We start from the raw sequence: 17,179 nt of genomic DNA on the forward strand, positions 1-17,179 counted from the left end.
GACCTATGTTTTGCATACGGAGCACCTCCATTAAGTTGCTCCACCACATTTGCCCCTCAGCCATCGCCCCAACCGGCGCACGTGTTTCTTCAATCATTTTTTACAAGGTTTGGAGTGTCGAGACTTTTTGCGACTACAATTCCCAGAATTCCTGTAGCCTGCCCGAATGCGATTTAGCGCAGAACAGGAAGTGTGATCAGTGAAGTTTTCTTCCGGGACGATTCCGAAGAAGCCGGTTTACAGCCACGATTAAGGTAACTGTCCTCCACCGACGGCATGACTATCAATCTTCCAGTATCGGTAGATCCAGCGAACCGTGGAGCCACACTACTCATACTGATTTTGATTTCTTTACAGTTTTGCCGCCTGAGGCCCGCAACATTCACTGCTGCACGCCCACTACGTCTATTTCACTTGGATGATCAGCCCGCATACAAACAAGGTATGCCTAGTTTAGCAAAATGGACTGCATTAGGCATCATTTAATTGTTTCCTTCATTATTCTGCATCGATTCATTTTTTCTTCCTCCCAGTGCGGATTGTCCCGTATTTACTGGATTTGATTATGACACTTTTTACCCCCGATGGGAACTGGATCCCTTGGCTCTACCCCCGTGTCTTAAGCACGTACAAGGTAAAGGCTGCCTTTATTCTCTTGTTGCCTTCCTGCTGTTTTCAACTGACTGTTTATCCATGTTCCCGCCTGCAGTATTAACGTTAGACCTTCTATTTTACTTCATTTACAGTGTGCCCCACATTGAAACTCTATACCACTTCTTGTAGGTAAGTTCAGTCACACTGACTTGGCGTCTGACGTGGCTTGCACTCTCACTCTTTTCAGATTTATATCCATTTCGTTTTTCTTCTCATTGCAGCATCTTGGTCCTGAAGAGGACCCCAACACCTAAATCCAGCGGGGTTCGAAACGCGTAGACCTTTGTTTTCTCCATTCATCTGTATCCCTAGTCCGCCTGGGGTTTTGACTTTATGTAATTATTAAATGTGGATAAATTGAATACTCCTTTGGTAGATCCCCTCAGCGGTACGATCTAAAAAGTTTTTTGTTTGGAGATCCCTTTGGTTTCTCTTAGAATCCTTAATTGTAACCAAAGGCACATTGATCCTAGTTGTTTGTATGAATGTTTGGGTGAATGAGGAGTGGTATATGATTGATGATTAGAATTGTTTCTCTGCCATGTGGGCAGTAGAGCCTTAGTGTGTATTTTACTGTTGCGATTATATTGCCTGCCTTTTGATGTTACATTCTTCTTTCTTCATTTACTATTTGAATCTTTGTTTGTCCAGACCAGTATATTCTCAGAAAATTATCCACTTTGTATGATAAAAAATTAGATCATTTCTGAATAAAACACTATTAATTAGTACAGACGTAGTTCTATTTTTCTTCTACAGTCAAGTAGTATAAATAATCGTCAGCATTGGCATTCTCTTTAGTTCTTCATGTTTATTGGCTCAGCCTTGCTGACTAGAGCCACACCCATTCTTGTTCCTAGTCCTGGTGCCTGCTGTCAGCAGCACCTGCCGCAATGGTAAAAATCAGGATGCGACCGCCATGGTGGGTGTGCGGGACCGCCGCATTCATGGTTTACAAAAGGTAGGCGGACGGACTTCAGTGTTGAATATGCAACAAATAGTTCCTTTGCATAGCCAATTAAAAAACTTATAGCACTGGCCTATGTCCTAGTTACTGACGTAGCCTAACACTACAACTTATTAATCCAAAGTGAATACTATCAACAAAGTTTGCAAAAACTAAGTGCCCTTCTTGACTATTTTAAGGATACCTGGGGGGGAAGGCTACACAGATCTGGACACAGAAGGCAACCTAAATACAACATTCCATGATGGAATGTATATCACAGTACACTAAAAGAAGTTAAAACTAACAATGCTGTTTAAGGATGGCATAACGCCTTTCAAGAAACAGGCAGAACTCCACCAAATCTACGTAAACTATTACTATCTATCCAAAAAGAACAAAGCTACCAACAGCTTAGAATGGAGCAGTCTAACACAAATAGGCCCAAAACTAGACAAATGTTTGAATATTTACAATATAAAGTAAAACTATATCCAACAACTAAAGGCCTAGAATACCTTGAAACAATAGCCAAAACCCTACTTTAACAAAACCTCAAAATAGCCAAATACTCCTTAACAAAATCAAAGCAAACAAATATAATTTTTATGTCTCCTGAAATAATTAATTTGTCAAATAGATTTCATGACTATACAAAAAATATATTCACATTAACACTGCTTTTTTAAACATTTCCCTCCCACAATAAATTAAAATTACTCTTTCCGTAGCTGAAGAAACAAAATCCCAACTGCTGTAAATAAATCCAGGTATCTCATAATAGAAATAGGACAAAAAAATCCACCTAATAAATCCAACTGTTCATAAAGTAATACACAGGCCGTAACTCCACAAACTATAAACCATACAAATCCCGAAAAACGTATTTAAAAAAAGAAACGCTCCATTAAAACTCGAACAATTGAAGTGTAAAATCATTACTAGTTTACTAAAAACTAAAACACTTCCGTATTGAAAAGAAACCCCACAATCTTCTCCCAACCGCAACTTCAAACGACCAAACCAAAAACAATCCTACCCACACAAACACACAAAAACTATAACATAATACCAAGACATACATTACTAATACCATATTTAAAAATGTTCACATTTCTATACATTTCTAACAAACACCTATAAACAAAGTGATGACATATCGCTAACACAACTAAAACATAAAACTCACTGAAACTTGAAAAACCTAGACACTACCTAGGACTGAACTACCTTCAAATTAAACTAAAAGTGATGTTTAAATAAAGAAAGTTAAACTTACCTTCCCCGATGTGACACAGCTTCCAACTGCGAGCTTCTCCCCTCAGAAATGACTAAAGCCAACTTAAGCGGTTACAAAATACAAGTTAGAAACAAATATGGCTGCTTTAAAATAAAGATGTATCTATTTCTTAAAGTGGTAGAACATTAGAAATCCATTACTATAAATGTTTCTAAAAATACTACACATTACTTGTGTATTGAAAATGGTTATGTTTTGTGTAATGTAAAATTACAGTAATAATTATTAAACGTTTTATTATTTTATAACTATACATGTTAAACCCAATGTAAAATAAAAATATGTACTATGTGAAATAAATGTATAACTTATAAGAAATGTTTGTATTAAAAATACATGTAATTCATTATATATTTCACATTTAAATATTACTTTTAAATATTACTTAAAATTACTTAAAATGTAACATGTGAAAAGTGGGAGCCAATTCAGAAAAGGAATTGTAATAAAGTGTGGAGAAGTGTGGCTCAATGATTAGAGCGGCAGACCCTGATGCAGAGGTCTAGCCCGGACCAGGGTTCAATTCCCCGCCTCGGTGGGTCTTGGGCTCAAAAATTCCACGGACCTGATGATTCTCACATCGGTGCCATTCCAATCATGGAGTCCCACTCTGCAACTCTGGGCAATAGCTTGCTTAATCTCCACAACGGCCCCCACAACGCTAAGGATGCCTGGCCTCCACCTTGGGGGTGCCCAGGAGTGGACGCCTCACAGGGAAAGCCAGGATGGGTTCCACAGCGGTATTCGTACAAGCGCCTTGAGACCCTTGCGGGTGAGTAGTGCGCTATAAAAGTATCAATTTACATAAAAACAAACTAAAACATGTTAATAAAAAATTACAGTGTATGTAATGTAATAAATGTTTACAATACAAAATAATGTATGACTTATGAAAAATACATTTTTTTATAAAATAACGTTTAAAAAGCAATGTAAAACTACAATATTTTATGTTAGAAAAATGGACATAACCGTAATAAAAATGTAATCTTTAAAACTAGGTGGCTCATTACAATGATGGGCAGACCTGAGTCCGCCCACCATCGTTGTGATGTTCTGGACCGCCTGCCAGACATGGGGCCGTCCCGCATCACGAATTAGGATGTGACCGCCCCCATGGCGGTCGCATTCTTCGTTTTAACTTTGTGGCGGGTGCTGCAGACAGCGGCACCCGCTGAGATGTTGAAATCACATGTTTAGCATTGCACTGCTCTACATGGCAGGCACCACATGGTGCCTGCCCCTTGGTGCTGTTAAATGTAGGGGGCACCATAGGTACCAACCCAAGTGCACCCCACCACCCCCGACAAAAGAGGGGGCCCATAAAGGGCTGCCAAACCCAATCCCCTCCAGCCTGCTGCCGCGATTAAAAGGCCATTTTCGACATCCTAATTTGGCGAAGTGTGCCTGCTAGGCACCGCCACCATTTTCAGCACCCTGCACCATCCGCCAGGCAATCAGTCAGATTGCCTTTGGCGGTGAAGTGGGGGACGGACTTTGCATCTGCCACGGTACCCACTGCCATCCTAATTCGATAGTGGGTAAATCCCTATGGGATGGCAGAAGGACCGTCACCACAGCAGTGCAGGTCCTCGCGCCATCCTAATAAGCCTTAGTGTGCAAAATTATTTTGTATAGAAGCATACATATGTACCAAATATATAATGTCTGAAAAATAAAGATTGTATTTATTTCTCCATGTCTAACAAAATATAATTAATAAAATGTTTCTCATTAATAAATGTTTGAAAATAAACAAACATATCAATAAAAAAAATTACGTTTCATGATTTCTTATTTTTGTACTCTGTATATGTAATAAAAGATGAATTTAAATCAAGGTACTTCATAAAATATGTTTTAGTAAATATTTATAATAATTGTTTTATTAATTCAAACTATATTTTCAGACATGCCCACTTTACAGTACATTAATTTCATAATTTGATCAACTATAAACATATATAATTTACTATTCCTACTACGATCTCTTAATTCAGGTAATATGCTAAACACTAAACATATAATTAACTACTTATACTCCAATTTATATTAGTCAAGGTAAATTGCTGAACACTAAACATATATAATTTACTATTCCCACTCCAATTAATATTAAATCCGGGAAGGAGCTTGACACTAAACACATAATTTACTATTCCCACTCCGAATAATATAAAATCAAGGAAGGTGCTGGATACTAAACATATCTAATGTATTATTCCCAAACCAAACTATTCTTTCTAACTCTAGGAAGGTAGTGGACACTTAACATATATAATTTCCTATTCCCACTCCAATTAATATAAAATCAGGGAAGGTGCTGGACACTAAATAAATATTTTTCTATTCACAATTACAAAATCTAAAATGATTTACATTTGTTATTCAGAATCAATTGTAAAAATCATTCATAAATACAGAAAAAGTAAAAGTTATAATTCAAAAAGAATGTATATATATTTTTCCCATAGAAAAAGTTATAAAACATACAAAATATTTTTAATATATCATAATTATTACATTTTTAATAATTTAAAAATGTCAAAATCAGTTAAATAAGCAATTTCGCATATATTAATTGAAAAACATTGTTTGATTTTTTTTAATTATTCAAATTCATCCACTAACACAACATTAAAATCTTATCAAGTAAATTGTTTATATTTTTATAAATTTTAATTTACAAAATTCCACAACTTTATAAACACATCACTCCTAAATAACAAATTTAATTTTAATAAATTTCATTTTTTGTTTAAATTCTTTACATTTTAAAACACTCCCCCCCCTTATCCCCTATAAACAGTTTTTTAAATTTAATATTTAAAAAAAAAAAATGTAACACTCCCCAGCCTTATTCCCTATAAACACATCTCGTTCCTAAATTGTATTAAAATTTAAAAATTCTATAAAATGAACTATTATACTATTAACATAACAAGAAAAATTGTAAAATAATATTTTGACATAACGATATTTTTACAATCTACATTTCACACGATTTTTATACAACACTCTTAATCGATATTTTTTACATCGATATTTACTACTTTCGATATTTTAAACTTGATATTAATGCATAGCGATATATCAAACTCGATATTATGTCTACTTACAGTTTTGTATTATTTTACAAGACTTGTCAATACACAAGTCTGCTGTTGATGTCTAGTGCACAGTTTATTTAAAGCACTCTGTTGGAGGAATATGCTCTTGTGATCAAGGCTGCATTGCAGCCGAAGCGCATAATTATGGGAAAGATTAAATAAAACTTTATTGCTATCAAGCTTTTCAATGTCCTGAGTGCGTTTTTTGGAAGCATTCTTGTGAGCAGGTTTGAGACTTCTTTACGGGCTTGCTCTGCCGGGATACGCATCACCTCTCGGGTCTGATGGTGCCGGAAGGAGCATCTTTTTTGAGAAATATATATACATATATAAACATACACACATGTATACACAGGTTTTTTTTTTTTTACAAAAAACCAAAGGTTACAGGGACATAGCTATGAAATAGAATTTAAAAAACGTAGAAATTCACTGACCATAATAAAGGTTACAAGGACGTTAGAGTTAGGCTAGCATTTCACTCATACAAAACCAGAGAAATTCAGTAGTTCTTATTAGCTGAGCCAACTATAACTTATGCCCCTGCAATGCACTAACCTCACATATTACATCATTCATGGTCAGCGACATCACTGATGACATTCCAAACAACATCATTGATTACATCACCCAGGGATTGTGTTATATAAATATTACAGAGTATTAAACATATACTACATTAAGCGGCTGTGGGAGTACCTGAATGGGTGGGTGTTAAAGTAGTATATAGTAGAGTGAGTGGGTATGCAAGAGACTGTATACATGAATGATTGGGTATGTGAGAGACTGTATGCATTAGGGGGTTTGAGAGTTTTTGTATGGGTGAGGGAGTAGGTGTGTCAGTGGCTGTAATGGTGACTGAGCAGGTGCATAAGTGTAGGGGGAGTGAGGGGGCAGATGAGTGGCTGTATAGGTGCATGAATTGTGTTTGAACAGCTGTGTGGATGAGTGGGTAGGTATGTGAGTGGCTGGGAGGTTGTATGGAAGAATATATGCTGGTCTTGGACTGTATATGTTAGTGAGTACACGTGTTGGTATACATATGGGTAAGTTGAAAGGGTGGGCGAGTGGGTAACTATTTGGGTGAGTGGTTGTGTTAGTGACTGTAGGTGTGGGAGTAGGTGTATGTGAGTGGCTGTATGTCTGGATATGTGAGCAGCTTTATTGACCAGTGAGTAGATGCATGAGTGGCTATATGGGTGAGTTGATGGGCAAGTGGCTCTATGGATCAGTGAGTATGTTTCTGAGTGTTTATATGGGTCAATGAATGTATGTCAGTCATGTGTATATCAGTGGTCATGTGGGAGTGGTTGTATGAGATTTTTAGAGGGGTCAGTGGGTGTGTGCGTGGTTCTGTGGAGTACGTCATGAGTGATGTCAATGAAGAGGTCATGAGTGATGTCACTGACCAGCTTGTGAGTGATGCAATATGTGAGGTCATAAGCAGTGCATTGCGGGGGCATACGTTCTAGTTAGCTGAGCTAGCTGCTGAATTTCTGTGGTTTTATACGAGTGAAGTGTGAGCCTATCTATTCCATCCCTGAATTTGTTAGGAACTAGAATTTAAAAAAAATCTAACTCTAATGTCTCTGTAACCTTTGGCTATTTTTCCAGTGAATTAAATGTTTTTATTTTCATTTTAATTCCCAACTATAATCTACTCAGGTTTAATTTGAGTGAAATGAGCACCATGCCAAAATGAATCTGCCCCTGCACTTTATCTGAAAAGAGGTCACTGTTTTGTGCAACACCTTTACCCAAATGGAGTACTTTATTAGCAAGTGCTACCTCATTGGGTAAATAGTGCATCTACTACACTACCGAATTGGCAGCTGGTAGATTTGAAAAGTGGTGAGTCTGAGGTCAAGTACTTCAATTTTTACTTGTAAGCTACAGAATTTATAAACCTGCTTGCTGGCTTCAGATGACTTTTGTATAAAAAATGCAAGGTGACAGTTTGACAGGATTATATAGGCTACAAAGCAGTTACAGTGTCAGGACTGGAATGTGGGATTATGTAGTGTAATTTTCTTTTTACCAATGAGGATTTGCCCAGAATCAGACTAATTAAAGCCAATGCAAAGACTCCCCACCCCTGTATCGAAGTCCGTAACTCTGGACAATTAGGCTTTAAAGCAACAAAAAGAAATTAGCAGCTAATAGAATGACTTGTAATAAAGCCTCTCGCAGTTGCCCATTCTTAAGAAATTAGATTTTGCTATCTGGTCATGAGTTCAAGGCTAGACGTTGCAAACTAAGGACTGGTTTTGAGAATCCTTGTTCCTTTCCTCTATTCCTTCATAATCCCTTCCATCACTTTGAAGTACCCACTTTCCTTTTCTCACCCAGTCGCTTTTCAACATTTCCAACCAAAGTTCTTTGGAAAAAAATATCCTCATTCTAGCAATATAACTGGATCTAACTTTCTAGTGGAGTTCTAAGTTTTTCTTTCCATTTGAAAACTGAGCTTTGATAATTTAGGTCATGGAAATATAGCAAAATAGTGAAAAGAAAACAATAGAATCCTTACACAACTTCAGGATTAAGATTTCATGTCACGTCAATATTACGACAAATGAAATACAAACACTACCCTGCCCAAACTCATACATAAGGTGGAATATCTCACCTTTATCTGGGATAGTGTTTCCCCATATTTGACCCAGCTAATAATGTAAGCACCATGCATCAAACTAGGTATACATTTATTTAATCAGAGAATATAAATTCGACTTGCTTATATATGTAGTATTAATCACAAATTACATAAATTACATATAGTTTACTCTATTTCAATGCAACATGAAATTATCAAAGAAAAGAAAAAACAAATCTAAATCTCAAACCCTCCCAACAGTCAAAATATGCTCATCCAAATATCACTATTTGAAGAAAGATATTCGATTTTTCACACAGGAACGCGTTTGGCCATTACTTGTGGATAATTATTACTCTACAGAAAGAGGGGGCACATATACAGGATCACCAAGCGTGGACAAACAAGAGTCCTTACATTTACTGACACTACAGATTCGGATGGTGAAGGTTCATCAAATCAAGTTGACTCATACTAACAGAAGAAAACAGTAGGAGAGGCAGGTTATAACTTTTTTAGGAAACCGCAGGGGGGATTATGGGACACGATTCCCGAATCAACCTAGTGGGCGGTTTCTAGAACCAGACCAATGTCAGCAATACCGTCAAACAAAAAGGCAACAATACTGGAGGAGTGAGATAATTCCTATTTTTAATCTATCTACAGAGATCATTGATAGACCAGTGGAACACTACTCACTAAAGTTCTTTGGATTGTACATACTACAAATATAGACAAGTTTGAACTAATGCGCGATATGCTCAAATTCTTTAGATGCATTAGACTTACGACATTTTTTTCTGAATCAAGAAATAAGGTGCAAGGAAAATCTTTCTAGCGTCAATCTTCCATCTGGCCTTATCCCAAGTCTTGACCAGTTGGGACCTGAAATGGAAAAGTTTAAGAAAGCTGTCCTGAATAAAATCAAGCTATTTACCGCACATAACCCTAGATCTGTTTATAATCCATCGATACAGGAAAACATGGCTCTTAACGAGTTAAAAAAACAATGTGACTGTTAAGCCCTGTGATAAAGGGGGAGAAATAGTACTGTGATACAACAGACAAAAAAAGAATGAAATAAATGTTAAGGGTACCAGAACATTATAATATCAGAGGTGATATGGAAAAAAGATATGGAAAAAAGAGCCAAGCAAAGAATACTAAGCATCTGAGCGGACGCGGAAGGGATTATCTGCAAGAAGGAATTAGAATTCCTTACACTGACATACATGTATTCCAGTTATATATGGACTACCAAACACTCCTAAAAACATTCACGATCTGCCATTGTGACCTATTGTATCTACTATAGGCGCAGCAATGGAACCCATGGCCAAATACATGGAAGTCTTTTTCAAACTTCTTGTATGCCAATTACCAGCATATACAAAAGACACAGGACACTTTATCTCTTCCATTGAGGTTATTAGATTCAATGAGAATAGAGAAATTCTGGTGACAATGGATATAAAGGCTTTATATACAAATGTGCCTCAAGCTAAGGCGCTAGATGTCAATGATTATTTATTGTGAGAAGGAGGTAGACAACATGATGGATTCCTATTTGAATGTTTAGACAGTTCCCAAATAAGAACTTCAATTAGACAGGAACTTTTGTCAACAGACCAAAAGGGTGAGCATTGGGGCGACCTGTGCCCCTAGTATAGCTAGCCTCTACATGGGTGATTTTGAAGCAAAGTACATTTACAACGAGATTGCACCATGTTGAGAACATGCGCACATGGCATTGTTTTATTGACTATATTTTCTTTATTTAGCAAGGGGATGAGGAAGACAATCAGTTCATCCAATGGATCAATCTCTGACAGTAACCTCAAATTTACTGCTAAATGGAGTAGAGAAAAAGTTTAGATGTGTGGATTGAGCATGGAGACCAACAAATTAAAGTATCCCTTTATACTAAACAGACTGCTAAAAACACATTGCTTCATTATAGCAGTTTCCACCCACGGTGTCAGAAGCAAGGTATACCTTTTAGCCAATTTCTACTGCTTCGTAGAAACTGTACAAAATTGATGATTTCGCAATACATGCTGAAACTCTTAAGCAAAACATCTGAGAGGCTATCCTAAAAGGTTAATCTGTGAGTCTTTTAAAGGGGCTAAGTACTATATTAGAGAGACTATGTTTGAAGCAAGAACTAGACAGAGAACAAGATAGCCTGCGTTGCGCGCCACTCTTCATTGAATCAAAAAATACGACGGATAGTCAATTCACAATGGCATCTATTGAACTTAAACGAGGAAGAAACTTAAGTGCCCAAACCATGGTTTGCCTTCAGGGAGAACTGGAATTTCAGGAGTCTTCTAGTGAGAGCGAGACCCTTTCAACAAGAACATTTTGTCCAGAAATCCATCACGGGGACAAACCCTGTACAGGGTAACCACAGATGTGGCTCATGTCAAGCTCAGAACAATCAAAGGTGGGCAATAAGATTATCCAACTACGAGGCATGACAAATTACAGGACCTCGAATGTTATATATCTAGTTCTATGTCCCTGTGGCCTGGGCAATGTTAGACGGGCAGGGTAATAAGAATTAGAATTGGAGAACATAAATTGAATATCCGTAATCAAAGAGAGGGTGCCCCTCTGTTTCAGCACTGGCTTGAGCAAGGGCACTCTGGGAAAGAACTGAGGTGGACCGTCATGGAGAAGATTTTACTTAAAAACTTTGATGTAAGGTACCCATTTGGAAGTCATGTATATGAATGCATTGCACAAAAGAAATAACTTGGTTTCAAGTTCCATGACATAGACTCTAATATCTGATATAAAGGGAGATAATCTGTAACTTAAGCTCAGAAAATGTGAGGCCCGTTGGATTATGAAATAACGGGCTGTTAAGGGCGTCAACATGGATGGTGAACTCCAATACTTTGAGCAGATAAAGATGTGGAATTATGTAATCCTTCACCCGTGCCCCCCTGTTTTCTCTTCCCCCTCTATATTTCTCTGTCTCTGCTATATGGTACACTTAAAGTATACTGCTCACATGGATTACTAACAAACTCTACTTAGGTGATAAAACGAAGGCTTTCTATTTTTTAATATCCCGTTACTTCACTATTAATTTGGAGTTGATTTAATTGCAGAAATGTATAGACTTAAAATAGAACTTTTACGTATGGAATGTGATTCATTGGATGATACTTTGGTGCATTTGACTCTTATAGGATGAATTTGTGTAATATTCTATGCTTTTTCATGCTGGTTCATTTAAGAATGGACCTTATTATGAGATATAGAACATAGGCTGTTCAATTGCATCCCACGATTTATCACACCCAAAACATGTGGCCTTTCGGTTAGATATTAAAGGATGGCGGCCGTATTGAGGTCACCGATTAGGTTTCTCTTCTGAAGATCTGGTTGGACTGAACACTCGAAACGCAGGTCCCCATTACAAGATGGCGACCATTTTTACAGATAAAGGGTTAATCCTCTTTACTATAAAGAAATGGCACTCCGTCATTGACGGAGCGTGATAGCGTTTAAACAAAACAGAATGTTTTATGCAGTTCACCCCATAGATTCTAGACTAGATTTTTAACAATGACCATTAGCACACAGGGGTCCACATTACTAGATGGCAACCTCAATTGTTCTGACCACCCGCTAGAAGGGGCAGACACGGACTGACCTTCTTCCTGTATTTGGGATGAACACTTTCTCAGGCGTTAGCAAGACACAGATATTTTCATGGGAGTACTCTCCATCGCTTGTAAGGTGAGGCACTTTCTAGCGGATGAAACATACTGCTAGGTTTGGTCTCCCTGACTCGTATTTGTGCAAAGGTGGCTAACACTGTAATTGGATGGCCCTCGGACTTCTTGGTGAGTATGCCATGGACGCATAGAACTGTATAACATTTAGCTCAAGATATGACAATACTTAGATATTTTCTATCCCGGGTGCTGCCTCTTGTAGCTTGCCAATTACAAACGCAGAGGCCCCCTTTGAATACGACAGGTTTAATTGAAAATTATTCTGAATGATGAATTTTTAGGTTGTTTAACATAGAATTACATGTACGTTGACTTGTGGCTTTATTATTTTGTAAGTATCTCGGGTGCTGCCTCTGGCAGCTTGTCAATTACAAATGTTGAGGCCCCATTGAATACGGGCAGATTTTAATGATAAATCATCTGAGTAATAAATTACGTTGTTTAACGTGGATTTAAATGTATGCTGAATTTTGTCTTTTTATTCAGTTGTACATACTGAGCACCTTAATAGCCCTATGTCAGTTTGTTGCACTTATTACTTTTAGGCCGTATACTGATGTTGTGCTTCTGTTTCATTTTCAGACTCCTTAAATATACTATTTCTTGCTGAGGATTGGTTTGGAGACATGGGTACGATTTAGTGGAATCAGTTTTGTATGACCGTTTAGACTATTGATTACTGTGTGTCTCCATGATTAGGTTCTGGAGGAATAAAATACAGAACGTATTGCATATGGAATTTCAGGCAATTTTTCTACTTCGCTTTGGTGAGTTTTTAAATATAATTGGTACCACTATGGTGGTGGATCTTGTTCTCAAAGTGCTAACGACACACCACAAATGTAATTTATTTTCACAATGTTAGGGATTACTCTTTTGGGCTAAAACCCATTTATTTCTCTTGTGGCTCAGTACAAATCTGAGTTTTTCCTTACTCTGCCCTTCCCCCTTCTTGTTTCCTACTTCCGTTTTTAAGAATAACGAAGATCACGTTACTCATTTCTCGTGGGTTATAACGGTACTCATTCCTCATGGGTTTTCTTGACACTATCCAGACTAACCATTGGAAACCATGATATCATGGATAGTCACAGGTTGCATTTTGTTCTTGTAGCCCTGAGGAAGTCGGTGGGTGATGAGCCAATGACGAAACATGTGTTGGCTACATTTATCATATGGCTGTGAATGTATCAACCATTGTACCAACTAAACTAACGATTTACGGCTGGATGGGATTCTTCTGAAATACGAAGTGAATACCTGGAACTAAAGAAAACGTTTTCAACAACTATACATTTACAAACTCTTGAACATTGTTTTTGCTCAGGATAAACACTTATTGATACATATACTTTAGGGGCTTGTTAGTCTACAAAATTCTTTGAAACGTAGGGTGGCCGTTTCTCCTTTATCCTTAGGAGCATTCAGAGGAATTCAGGAAGTTTGACTTGTTTTGCGCAGAATTTGACCCAGCTGGACTCATCATTTAAGTACGATACTCCAACATGCATGTTTAAAAAAAGTGTGCAACAAGGGACATACCCCCTCCTTGCTGCTGTGCCTGTCTTTCAACTTCCCATCCAGGTCATGGAAAACCACTGCTCGTATCTAGAGCATGTGGGGGGGGCAGTGTTCAATGCCTGCCCCTCTTGCCTGGACCAGACAGGCTCAGCTGGACTTCAGCAATCTAATTGCTCCAGCTACGAAGGTCCCGCCACCTTTTGCGGCAATGACGGACGTGCTGATTTGCTACCCCTACGGAGCACACTTTCCCGGCAATGGTCGTCCACAGCTTGCCCTTCTGAATGGAGTTGACCTGCAAGGATGACATGGCAACTGACCCTTAGATCACATGCATGTTTCTGAGTCAAACACTTGTACACATAGGTCATGGTCAGATTGGCAACAATATCTAAGGGGTAGGCAAGAGGCATTATGTGCAGTTGTCCGGTGTTCAAGGAGGACTCAATCGCTTGAGATCAGTGATAAGATGATTGCCCCAGGACATAACTCTTCTGGGCAGGTACACTGCTGAAGAAGTGTACCTGCCCAGAAGAGTTATCTACACACTTGTAAACTTACAAAAAAATAGTTTACATGCTTGCCTGTGAGATTCATAATGCTAGTACTGCATGGTAATTGCACATGTTCAATGAAAATGAAATGCAAACAAATCGCACATCATACTGAGGATATCGTAGGCACAGAGTTTACCCGCTTTCCTTTTGGCTGCTGAGCCGGGTGCACCAGACCTCCTTGGGTGTCCCTCCCGCCGCCGCATCGCCAATCCATCGCGGCCGCAGTGCGGAGGGACTCCATTACCCAGACTGCCCAGCGCTCTGGGGGCTGCACCTGGAAACGACGCCTACGCGCCTGGAGGCGCTATGAAAAACTGCCTTCCTCCTGCGTCGCGGGACAGCGCACGGGCCGCGCCGGGCTAAGCCCGGGCAAAGGGCGGGCCATTGTGTGGCCGTTAGGGGGCCGGGGGTCGGCCACCCCCCTAAGCCTTGAGGAGACATTTTATGCGGCAAGTAATGTCTTTGTGACGTTGTGTGACTTATTGTGGGCTCAATTCAAGCGAGATTGGATCATTTACTTTAGTACGCTTCTATCAGATTGTTGTGGTTTATATACTGTGTGAGACTGAAATAGTTAGTTTTACTTCTTAATTTACTGTTATTTTTATTTGTCCAGCATGTCGAGATCCAAAAATGAAATATATGCTACCGGCCAGGGCACTATTGACAATTATCTGATGAAGAGAGTAAGCCAGATTAACAGCGACCAGCGTGCTTCACTAGGGAGGGAGAGCCCAGCACCGGTTTTGGTGGAGTTGCCCTTACCAGTGGTGGACACTGAGTGTGAGACCCTAACGAATAACACAGCCACAGAAAATTTAATGGTGCCAACAGTGGTGAGTGTTGAGGTTCACTCAGACCAACATAATATGTTAAGTGAGGTAATAGATAAAGCGCCATTAGTCTCAAGGCCAGTGCGAAAATGCAGGAAAGCGCTGCCTAAACGGGGGGCAAAACATAACAAAAAAGATGTGAGCCTGATCAGTCAATTTGTACTGGTCCAACCATAAACCCCTTCGTCTTTACTGGAAGTATTGAAAGCGGTTCTAATATGAATATTGACCAGTTTGCCATTCTTATTAAAAACCTAGAGGCAAAGTTAGAGGAGAGGCTAGAGGAGATGATTAGACCTCTGACTACCAAGATAGACACCCTGACGATGGAGGTGGCTAGGCTTGGTGGACTTGTATCTACACACTTGGCAGCAGTCACAAGTGAAAGGGCTAAGGATAAGGCTACGGTAGAACGGCTGAGAGACGTGACGAGTGGTAAAGTTTATCAGAACATCTGTAACACTGGCAATACTGTTGAAGGAGCCACCACTGCGAATAAGGCACTAATTACCTCAGATACTTTAGTAATACCTGCCCCGCTGGCGCAACATAATATAGCCCCTAGTACAGCCCCGAGGAGTAGATTAGATCATAGACCTTCTAGGACCAATTGTTATCTTAACTTGCCACCTGACTGTGCACCGTACGTGGTAGTCCTAACTAATGTTCCACCTTGTGGCTCCCATCCTGCCTCACCGTATGGTGAATCGCATGACTCACTTAAAAATAAGACAGTCGCATGGCTTAATAAAAACTGTGGCTTCCCAATTCCATACCTTGATCAGATAATGGCAGTGAGGAGGGTGGACTGGGTAGGCCCGTCTAAAAAGTTAGGAAATGGGGACTGTCTCATTGTGAATTTTAAACATCCCCAACATGTGGCAACTGTACTTTTAAGAGCATCTGCACTTGTATATAACGAGAATAGTATAGGTGTACGTCCACTGGGGTATTTTTATACGCATCTGTGCAAAAATCCACCACAACAAAAGTCAATCAGCCCTGCAGTTGAATTTCAGACCCCGATGACGAACACCCAACTTGTATATAACATTGTAAAATCATGTGGGTTTGGTAATGTTGGCGAGACTCAGAACGGGATTAATTCTGTTGGCCACTACCATCATGGGTCTAATGTTAATACACAGAATAGGTATGAAGTGCTATCCGGTCTAGAGATGTGCGACTGACATAAGGCACCTACGGACAAGGGTACTGAAGTAATAGATGACTTAGCACCTGCAGAAAACTTACAGGGAAAAGCAATGGCCAGTAATGTTGTCTCGTGGAATATCGCGGGACTGGCTGCTAAGATGGCGGATGCTAATTGGGTTAATTATATTAAACAATTCAAGGTAATCTGTCTACAAGAGACCTGGTCGGTAGAGTGCGACCTTTTCATAGAAGGGTATAAGGCCTTTTATATGCCAGCTACACCATCATTCAGAGGTAGACCAAAGGGGGGACTGGTGACCTTTGTCTCTATTACACTCCCCTGCAAAATTCGTAGAATCGCATCACATCATTCTGGAATGATGGGGTTAGTTTTAACTGGTGAAAACTGTTCGGCTGGTTTGGTGAATTTTTATAATGCCCCTAATGTTGGCACAACGTCTAGTCCGATACCTGCGTTGCATGTTTTTATTACTACTTCTATGAAGGATTTCACTCAATCTTATGATCATGGGTGATTTTAATGTGCACCCGTGTGGTGACCCTCTGAGGAAATGTCTAACAGATCTGCAGCGTGAGCGCCTGGGTGGCTTACATCTGGAACATACGGTAGATGGGGGACTTTGTAATGATTTATTGAACAACCTAGATCTTGTTTTGGCCATGACACTTAGGGATCCTTCAAAATGTTTTGATATTCCTACTTTCAAAGGGCATGGCAGGGGCACTTTTGACCA

The 17,179-nt window shown here is 39.1% G+C and overlaps 1 long non-coding RNA gene across 3 annotated transcripts in view; it reads right to left on the reverse strand.

Moving 5' to 3' along the window:
* LOC146782845 (uncharacterized) overlaps positions 1–17,179 on the reverse strand; it is a 414,494-nt gene that overhangs the window by 124,260 nt on the left and 273,055 nt on the right. The window contains exon 3 of one of the 3 annotated variants that reach the window (XR_014971968.1): positions 9,396–9,491. The exons of the other annotated variants lie outside the window; for them this stretch is intronic. This is a non-coding gene — a long non-coding RNA (uncharacterized LOC146782845). The remainder of the gene's footprint in view (positions 1–9,395; positions 9,492–17,179) is intronic. 3 annotated transcript variants of the gene reach the window in all.

This window comes from Triturus cristatus, chromosome 12 (genome assembly GCF_964204655.1).
Source record: "Triturus cristatus chromosome 12, aTriCri1.1, whole genome shotgun sequence".
Lineage (NCBI taxonomy): Eukaryota > Metazoa > Chordata > Amphibia > Caudata > Salamandridae > Triturus > Triturus cristatus.